At 51.0% G+C, this 10,281-nt stretch overlaps 1 protein-coding gene across 8 annotated transcripts in view; it reads right to left on the reverse strand.

Moving 5' to 3' along the window:
* Positions 1-9,173, reverse strand: part of FOXP1 (forkhead box P1) — a 390,943-nt gene extending 381,770 nt beyond the window's left edge. For 6 of the 8 annotated variants that reach the window (XM_042799335.1, XM_042799341.1, XM_042799336.1 and 3 more), the window contains exon 1: positions 8,960-9,173. The gene's annotated coding sequence lies outside the window, so the exon portion shown is untranslated. Of the gene's footprint in view, positions 1-8,058; positions 8,441-8,959 lie in introns of those variants that run through there. The other 2 variants (XM_042799338.1, XM_032985747.2) reach the window with 2 other exon arrangements.
* Positions 9,174-10,281: the final 1,108 nt, after the last annotated feature.

Below are 10,281 nucleotides of genomic sequence, written 5' to 3' on the forward strand. Positions count from 1 at the left end.
GAGAAAAGGAGGATTTACACCACCAATTTTCATGGATTTTTTCTTTCCAGCACAAGTGTAAAACGTGGGAACCGGGCTGGACAAGTTAGGCGAGCTGCCTGAGCAGCTAACAGAAATTTGTCATGAGGTTCATGGAAGATAGAGTTCATGACTCACTGTCAGTAACCTTACTATTACAACATAAAAGCTATTATTAAAAAAAAAAAATAATGAAAATACAAGCACCAAGATGAACACTTCAAGAAGGCTTTAACTTCTTAATCCCAAACAGACCACTCCTGAAATAAGGCTTCCAATGGGCCCAGATGACAGAAGTCATAAAAGACAACCTTGCAATCAAGACTATTAGAACACTGCATTTTAGTTGCAAGAAAACCCCCTATTTCTGCTCCCTTGGCACTCCCAGAAGTTTCTTGGGAAGAGGTATCCCACTCACGCTCACCTCACAGCTCTCCAGCAGAACGAGAAACACAAAATTCACATCCCCTGTGCAACAGTAGGAAGATGCTTTTTAAAACTGACATTGGTTCATAAAGAAATAACAGTTAATTACTTAATCCTTCTTAATGGAATGATTAACATCCTTTCAGCAAACAAGGCTGCAATGATTTAATGTTTTGCTGCATGTTTCATTACAGAACCGGTAAAATTAATACCGTTCCCCTCTCGTCTGCTGCAACCACTCATTTCTTTATAATCAGTTACATTTTTCACTTCTGCAGAGCAGCCCTTGCACCCGGTCGAGAAAAAAAAAAAAAAGACTCAAATATACAAAAAAATGCATTGTTTTTATTCTGCCGTGAATAACCTCCGGTCGGGAACCAGCAGAAACGCAGGTGGCCGCAGCACCAGGGAAATCAAGGTACGAGGCAGCACGGAGCAACGAGCCCCAGCGCGAGCCTGGAACAACTTCATCAGCATCCCGGGAAGACCGCATCGCTGCGGAAGAGGGGCAGCCACTTCAAAGGGAACCGGGGAGGGATGTTTGAATCCTGGCTCAGACGGCTCCCGAATCCCTGAGAACCCCCCCAGCCGCTTTTTTGGCAAGAACAAAAGTCCTTTCAGGGCTCCACCGCTCGCTGCAATCAAACCCAGGCTCAGACGGTAATTCTGCGGGCAAGTGTTCTGCAGGAAGGGGAATTCGGAATCGATTTTTGTGATCAGATGTTTAGCGGCTGCTCTGAACGCACCAGCAATCCCCCCTCACCGTTTTATCTTCCTTTATCACAAGCTTTTTAATAGAGACATGACATTCTGCTTACTGCTGGGCTCTCTCTATTTATCTCTCTCTTAACAACACTTTGGCATCATCGGCTCCGCTATCTAAATCAGCAATAGTGCATGTCCGGTCACATAAAACCAGAGAGGGTTTCCCGAGATGCCTTGGGAAGTCTGACTACTCTGGTTTACTGATGTGTTAATATGCCAGATCTACTAATTAATGAACAAACAGCTTAGACTACGAGCTGGGGGAGGGACACCACCACGAAGACTGCGGAGAGCCCAAGGAAAGACACTTACTTGACCCTAATTGTTAGCAACAAGATGACAAGACTGATCGGGAAGTACAGCTAAAACTCGGATCCAACATGAAAGGAAATGTCTGGCGAAGGGGGGAAAACTACCGACGCCGTGAGAGGCTCCAGCCAACCTGCCGAACTGTGCCACCTTCTGTCGGGCCGGTGGTGCTCAGCACCCGAGCGGCCGGCCCAGCCAGGGCTCCCCAGCACCCCCAGCACCACGCTCCCGCCCCATCCTCCTCTCCGTGCCCAAATCCTCACCCTCCTCCTGCGACCCCACGGACGTACACCGCAGCCAAGGAGAGCTAGGAGTTTGCCCTAGCACAGCTCATCCTGCACCTTCCCAGCAAAATCTCCCGCCTCTGGCCCACGTGTGGAATCCCAACGGGTGGGTTTTAAGAAGGACCAAAGTTCAGCTGAAGTTTCAGCCAGACCCAGTTTTATCCGGGGCAAAATGTTCCTCATCTTGAAAGCAGCCTGGACCATGTACCACCACAAAGGACACGCTCCAGTTGCACCAGCAAGAAGGGTCCTGCGCAGCGAGTGCACGTACCAGCGCTCCGGGAAACACTTCCATATACCTATTTCAAGAATTTGGAAAAAAAAAGGTCGTAACCACTTTCTACCTGAAAAATCGATTAAATCAACAGTCACAACAGTGCAAGAGACCCTGCAGCGCCGTGCTCTGGGCCAGACATCCAGAAGAAAGCTGACTTACGGATTGCACATCCACGCTGCAAATACTACACAACATCATCCTGCTGCACGAGGAGCCAGCGCTCTCAGCGCGCCTCGGAATTAACAGCAGTGCTAAACGAACTTATTGAGGAAATAGGCACTTCTAATAAAAACACGACGGTGACAAGTATTGTACAGAGAGAGAGAGATTAGCAGTAAACAATACACTGGAGAATCATTCGAATAAAACATTCTGGGTATTTATTTGTGTTGCTTTCTGAGACCTTTGCAAGCGAACGGAAAAATGGGAGGAAAAAAGCCCACAATTAGTTTCAGAATACCACTCCCAGAAACACTGTAGACTATAGATATATGTAAAAATTTTACGGTATGGGTTCCATTTCAGTAGATCTGTCAAGATATTTACAGGGCTTGACAGTATTTCTGTCTTTAATTAAATTTTCACACACATACTTTAATGTAATTTAAATAGATTATTAGTTGTCAGAATATAGCATAAATTTTGTTTACGATTTAGTTACTTTAAGTACTCACATTGAAGAAACTCATTTAACCCCCTGACTGAGTAGCATTAAGTGTTGAGATGAGACTTCCAAAGAGCTTCTACTGCCCTTTGCACTCTCGCAATAATCTTAAATTACTACAACTTAATTGCAATTTCAAGGCACTAAAATGGAGATGTTTTAAAAACAGCACAGGGAGGGTCAACGAGAGGAGAAAAATTACTTGGTCCTCCTCAGGTACCAGCTGCTTCTTGGAGAGAAATTGATTTTGCCCATGCTCTTCTCTTTGCTCATTTTCCATAGAATACCATCTTCATGTTCAGGATGACGCTGAACAAAAAGTTATCAAGATTATTCTGGATACTTGCCACATACAAACAGCCATTAGACATAAGCCTGTTCACTTGCATGCATGGAAGAGATCGGTGCCAGGAGAATAAAAAGACAAAACCCTAGAGCATGTTTGCAAAGAAGACTGCACGCAAACAGAGCCAGCAGCTTCTCTGACTTGGTAGCTCCAGTGCTGAAGTAAGGAAAAAGAGCACATGTTAAAACACTCCAGACATCCCAACCAACAAATATCTGATCTCCTAAAAATAGAACAGCCGATTCCTCTACAGCCCAAAGTATTTTTTTTTTTTTTTTAATTAAAAGACTACGGAGTTCCCACAATTAAGTTTTCCCTCTAACAACTGCATGATTTTTTCCATCGTACTTCTTCCCCCCTGTACACCCTGGCATCACCTTGTTACCTACGGTAGCTGCAATTCCCAGTACACCGCGAGCTGCAGGCAGCAGACGGCACAGTAGTTTGTGCGAGCAGCAGGCTGAGAGCAGCATTTTTGTCAGTGCAAAAGCAAGCAGTTCTAGCAAACACAAGATCTTTTTCGTTTCTTATTGCAACGAGACATTTTACAAGGATTTGGCCAACAGAAAAACAATCAGACTCACGATTTAAAACACTGCTGTGCTTCAGCACGGCCAAGCACTTACGCATGTCCTCAATGGCATGAAGTCAGGGACTCCGAGCCCGGCCATACCTTTCTAGGCATTTCAGTAAAGTTTGGTTGCCAGGACCTCTAAGAACAGTCGCAAAGACGCTGCTGATCTCTAGTGCACAACGTTTATAAATTCCGCTTAGCAAATGCTTTCTGGCTCCCATTCCATATCATATCTCTGCTGAACCGCTCGCCGGGTGTGAAAACATGCTACTAGACGTAGGGAGGGGGGGGGGGGGGGGGGGAAGAAAAAGCAAAAGTTTCAGTGGTACGAGTTGGTGACACAGACCAAAAGCCAAACCCAAAGGCAGCGCCGCCAGCAGAAGCCCCGGCTGATGCCAGCGTGCTCTGGATCCGGCCCTGCGCTGCCAGGGCGGCCGACTGCACCCTGAACTCGCCTTCGGGGACGCGGGGACCCTGCCATCCCCACGAGCCGGCGGGCTGTATTTTCAGAGCAGGATGCCACCCGTGCCCCCCAGCACCCCCTGGTCTTTGCCTCCAGCTGCCAGCCCCTTCCCACCCCGCCTGCCCAGCGGAGACGCGCCGGGAAAAGCTCCGGGAAGCAACTTGATAGCTAAGCCCCGCTTAAGGGATAATTACGACGCGCTGTTTAATCCAAACGTGAGCTCAGATACGAACAGCAAACCAAACGCTCGCGCACCCGAGCTGCCTGACTACTGCAGGGCCCGATCCTGCTCCCACCGAGGTGGGGGCCCCCCGGGGCACAGCTCCCCCCGGGGCGCCGTGGCCACGCACGCAGGCGATGCTGGGCTGGACGCGCTCCGAAAGGCGGGCGAGGCCCGAACAAACGCTGCGCCTCCGCGGAGAAAGCCAGCTACCTGCGAAAACCTCACCAGGTCTTCTTCAGCCCTGCCTCAGCTGCACGAAAATATTTCAGCTCAGTGCCTTGAAGTTGCAATTAAATTGTAGTAATTTAAGATTATCACAAGAGCAAAGGGCAGTAGCAGCTCTTCAGCAGACTCCTCTCACCACTTAATGCTACTCAGTCTTGGGGTTAAATGAGCTTCTTTAGTATAAGTACCTTAAAGCAAGTGAATCGTAAACAAAATTTATACTATTTTCTGACAGCATATAATCTATTTAAATTTATTAAAGCTTCTCGGAGAAAATTTAAGATGACAGAAGTATCATTATGCCCTATAAATAACCGGACAGCCTTGCAGAAATAACTGTATTTTACATACATATCCTACATATGTGTGTGCATGTTATTTCATTCAATACACAAATACATGCTCAACAGACATTTCACAAAAGGAATTACATTATCCGGGTCAATCTCTCAATATAAATGACCACAAGCAGTACGAATACTAAATGCTAAGCTGCATTCCATAAATTCGCCTTTTTACTACCAGCCTTTTTCCTAATTTTTACAATGCCGTGAAACAGGAATAATTCTGGAGCTACAAATGTTTACAGTATATCATACCAAAGATGATCATGCAAATTTCAGCTCTTCAAAAAAGGTGATCCACTCCAAGAGAAAATCATATTGCAGCACATGCTGCGCAATAATGTCCAATGCATAATTCTCTGCTCAACTTTCCTGCTCCTTCTCTTACCAGTACAAAAACTAGCTGCGTTACGATTACCGGTGGAACTGATTTAAGCAGAAAATGTTTATAGATGTTAAAAAACATTACACATTACCCAAAATGGCTTAATAGCATACATGTGCATGTTTAACACACATACTTTTTATTGTCTAATTAAAGTATATACCATAAAAATCTAGAGGCTTTATAATAAGTTATGCAGGATGGTTATGAAACCTTACCTTATAAAAAGTATAAAGTACTTATTGTGTGATCTGCACTGCTAATTAAAGAAATACTTATGCAAAAAGGTTTTGGATTTCTTAATTCTTCTGTAGATGTGCACTTGGCCTGCCTCCTGATTAATATACATTAGGGTAACAGCCTTTTCCTCAGATTTTTTTTTTTTAATAGGTATTTCTATTGTTTTGGAATACTTTAAAGAAATGAAAGAGGGGGCATATCTGTAGAGTTTGCAGTGAAGTGTTTGAATACAAACATGAAACTGTCAAGTAACAAAAACAACCTAACTCCCACAGGTTAAGTTTGATTAACACTTAAATCCTAATTGTTTACTGAAGTAAAATCAAGTTTCATGTTAATACTCTTTAGTATTATTTCCGCTAAAAAAAAAAATTCACAGTAGCAGTGTCTCTCTAATATAGCCATGAAGACAAGTTATTACACACGGTTTTGCAAAAAGCCTGGCATATCAAAAATAAGCTGCCATCCTGACTGGTTGGTAATATGTTTACAGAAAAGGTATTAGAAGTTTTCTAAACTCTAGGAATGCAGTCATACAACATACAATGCTTAATCACAACCAAACTCCTCTATTATACATAAGCACAGCACTTACACAGAGAGAGAGAAAAAAAAAAATCCATGTTTCCTTACAATTCAGAGATCCAGAAATAAAAGCTGAATTCCACAGAACTTTTACGGCTTTCAACATTACACTACTGAAACGCCTTCTTCTCTGCAGCTCTAGACAGCATAAATAAAATCAAATCCTAAGTCTCTCTGAAAGTGTATACAATGCACTCCAAGTCACTATCAACTCAAATAAAAAAAAAAAAAAAAAAAAAAAAAGAGAGAGAAAAAAAAAATCCAGCCCATGCACAAAAAACTAACTTTGCAATCAAAATCGTAAGCAACAGAAAGCCTTGTCTGAAATAGTAGTTATTTTTCTCAAAGTTATCCTTTGGTTTCACAACAAAGATCAGCATTTGTAATGGTCCATTTCTGCATAAGTGAACATATAGCCTTGCTGCCTGATCGAATAGTCCAGAGCTTTCAGTGAGGCAGCTCCTGACAACAGCCCAGCAGCAGCTTTGTTTGATCTCTCCTGCCTTCCTTAATCTGGGTTGTCAAGGTTCACTTGTTGGAGGCTGTTTACTTTACTTTTTCCAGAAAAAAAAAAAAAAAAAAAAAAAAGTGATTTTTTTTTTTCTGTCTCTCATACAATGACTAATCCAAAGACTAAGGGGGAAGAATGCTGCCAATGCAAGATGTTAAAGCTACAATACCTTTTTACAATGAGATTTTAGCCGACACCTTTTGAATGGTAACTAGTGAAGAGCTTCCTCCCCCAGTGCCCTGGTCCATTCAATATGGTTGTGAGATAGTCCAAATAAAATGTGCAAGGAAAAAGATTCAGAGGAGAGAAATTGAAACCAGTAGCCCTGATTTCCCCTTCTTCCCCCAAATCCAGTCGCAAAGATGCACGGTACCTCCTTGCTTACACTCGCTTCTCTGAGAACTTGAATTATTGCAGGCTCTCTCAAACTTACAAAAAGTAGGAGCTTCTCAACAGCAACAGAAACTGTAAAAATAATACTAAATCGAGTGAAATGCCTATTTGCCCTCTGCCGAAACATTAAAGCAAACCATGGATTAACAGCACAAGCAGCAAGTTTCTTCGATGACATTCTTGAAACTTTGTCTAATTAAAGAACCTGTCATTAGTGACATTAACATTTGGTCAAAGCAGGTAAAACGTCAAGTTTAGAAAAACTATATGGAAAGGATACACAGTTTAAAGAATTGTTTTAATATTTGTAACCATCCAGCACCCTAGAAATCACCAGGCTACATTGTGTAGACGACACGCTACAAGCAGTATAGAGACATTACTCACTCAAAGAACAGTTACTAAAAATGAAACCTTAAACTTCTGAGCACAGAAGTTGGGCTCCAGCTTCTCTAGAGAAGCGGCTCTGGGAGCGCTGGCAGGCGGCAGAGACCCGGGGAGGGACGGGAGGGCTGAGAGCGGCTGCTGGCAGGCTTTGGGGGAGATCGGGGGGGGGAAAGGAGGGGGGGGAAAAAAAAAAAAAAAAAAAAAAAAAAAAAGTAATCACACTCGGCTTAGTTCACTCAAAGCAAAAAAACACGCAATTAAAATCATTACAGCGAAGTGGCAGGAGGAAGACTCGCTAAAATCGAGGCGCTCCGCAGCCAGCCGGGCGATGCTCTCCGCGCCGCGGCCGCCGGGTAATTAATAGTTGCGCGGAGGTGCGGAGGGGCCGCCGCTGCGCCCCGCGCAGCCCTGCCCGCACCCCGCCGCCGCGCTTTCTTTTTTTTTTTTTTTTTTTTTTAATCTCCTGGAATAAAAAAAAAAAAAAAACAGCACAAAAAAAAAAACCCCGCGGGGCGGGGGGAGGAGGAAGGCGCGGACACGCCGCTCGGACGCCGCCTGCAGCGCGCACCTTCCCCGGACTGCGCGGCGGTGCGCGGAGCGGCAGGTGCGGGGGGCGCAGCGCGGCGCGGCCCTACTTACCGGGCGCCGGCGGCCGCCCCCCGGCTCCGCGGCGCGCAGCGAACCGCGGCTCCGTCCCGAGGCTCCGCACTCGCGGGTCTGCGCGAGGGGGGGGGGGGGGGGGGACGACACAGACACACACACACACACGACACACACGTGAGGGATGCGCGGTCCGCACCCGCGCAGCGAGAAGTTACGCTGGGCTGGGGAGGCGCGGATGTTTATTCAACACCGTCTCCAAAAAAAAAAAAAAAAAAAAAAAAGGGGGGGGGGGGGATGGGCGCAGCAAGCCCCAGGGACCCGGGGTGGGGGAGGATGCGCGGCGCGGAGCTCCGCGTCTGCGGAAGGGAGTGCGCGGGCGGAAAGCCGCAACAGGTGCCGGGGGAAGGGGGCAGGCGGGGGGAGCGCGGAGTTTTGGGGGGGATGGGGGAGTGGGGGGGGGGGGGGGGGGGGGAGCGGCCCCGCTGGAACTTCTTGCCCCGAGTGCTGAAGTTGGGGTGTGCGCGCCCCTTGCGCGGGGGAAACACGAGGAACGTGCGGGGAGCGGGGGGTGGAAGGTGAAGGGGGGGGGAGCGGGAGGCACCGCATCCCACTTTCCGCGGAAGATGCGCGCGGGGCGGGGGGGGGAAGTTTCCAAAGTGGGCGGGTAGGGAGTGCGGGCAGCTCCGCAGCCGGTGGGGGGGAGGGGAGGGGGGGGGGGGGGGTCCGCACCCGCGCAGCGCTGCGTTGTTGCCCCCCTCCAACCCCCCGCGCCGGTGGCGAGTGGGGGGGGGGGACACATGGAAGGGGGGGGCGGGGAAGAGAGGTTGGGGGGTGGGGGGGCCGGACACGTGGGGCCGGCGAAGGTGGGGGGGGGGGGGGGGAAAAGTGCAACAGCCCCGGAGGAGCGGGGAAAGTGTCGGGGGGGCGCCGGACTCACCCGCAGGACTCGGCCTGCCGCTGCCCAGCACGGCGCGGCCCCGGCGCGGGCGCGGAGCGGCGCGGGGCTGCCTCTCCGTCCCGTCCCTCCCTCCCGTCCCTCCGGCACGCCGAGCCCGGGCGGCGCGGCGGCGTGCTCCGCCGCTCGGTAAATAACAATAGAGCCCTCCGCTCGGCGCCGCGCCCGCGGGGGCCTCCGCACGCCGCGCCCCCCGCCCCGCGCCGCCGCCCCGCGGCCCCCCCTCCCCGCCCCGCGCAGCTCCGCGCCGCCGTCCGCGCGGGCGGGCCGGGGGCGGCCCGCGACACCCCCGCGGAGGGAGATGTTGTTATTTTTTGCTGTTGTCAGTCTCTGACGTCACATCCACCTGCTGGGTAAACAAGGCTCGGTGCAAGGGAAAAATAATAATAAAAAAAATAAAATAATAAAAGCGGGGCGGGGGGGAGGGGGGGGAGCGCGGAGCTGGGGGGGGGGGGGGGGTGAGGGGTGGGAGCTCCGCCGGTGCGGAGCTCCGCGGAGGACGGCCGGAGGGGGAGGGGGGGGGGGAGGGCGGGCCGGGGGAGGCGGGGCAGCCCCGCGGGGAAGCGAAAGTGACCGCGGAGCGCGCTGCGCACATTAAGCGCGGGGGGCAGGCGCGCCGGGGCCGCCCCGTCGGCGGAGGGCAGCGCCGCGCCCCCCTCGCCCCCCCACCCCCCCCCGCAACTTTTCCGCAGGCGGCCCCGCGTAGTTGGTGGGAGTGTGCTGAGAGTGACCTCCAAGGGCCTTCCGCGGATGCCCGCAGATCCCGCCTTACCTGCGCGGAGCGGCGAGGTGGGCGCTGCCTGCGCTCCCCCCCCCCCCCCCCCCCCGCAGCGCACGCCTCTGTCGGCACAAACACTGCTTAGAAACACTGCGCGGGTGCGCAGCGGCGCGCACCGGCCGCTGAGCGGGAGCGAGCGACCCGAGGGCCGGGGCTGAGCGCGGCGCGGTTCCGCGGGGGCTGCGCGGGTTCTTCATCTCGGTGAGTGCGCGGAGCGGCTGCGCTCCCGCCCGCGCCGTCGGGGCTCCCGTGGACGGGCGGGCGAGGCGGGACCACCCGGCTGCCCTCGGCACCGGGGAGTTTAACAGCACCGGCGGCCTCAGCCCGGAGAAGGAGCAACCGGCGGCCGGAGAACGCGGAGGTTACGCGGGGCGGGGGGGGGGGGAGCGGAGCGGGAAGCATCCTGCCTTTCCCACGGGGCCGCGGCGGCGAGAGCCCGGCGCTGCACCGCAGGAGTTCGCGGGCAGCCGCGGAGTTACCGACCGACTTTGTTGGGGGAAAGGGGGGGCGGAAAAAAACTCTTTTC

This window comes from Tyto alba, unplaced genomic scaffold (genome assembly GCF_018691265.1).
Source record: "Tyto alba isolate M040663 unplaced genomic scaffold, T.alba_DEE_v4.0 Super-Scaffold_3, whole genome shotgun sequence".
Lineage (NCBI taxonomy): Eukaryota > Metazoa > Chordata > Aves > Strigiformes > Tytonidae > Tyto > Tyto alba.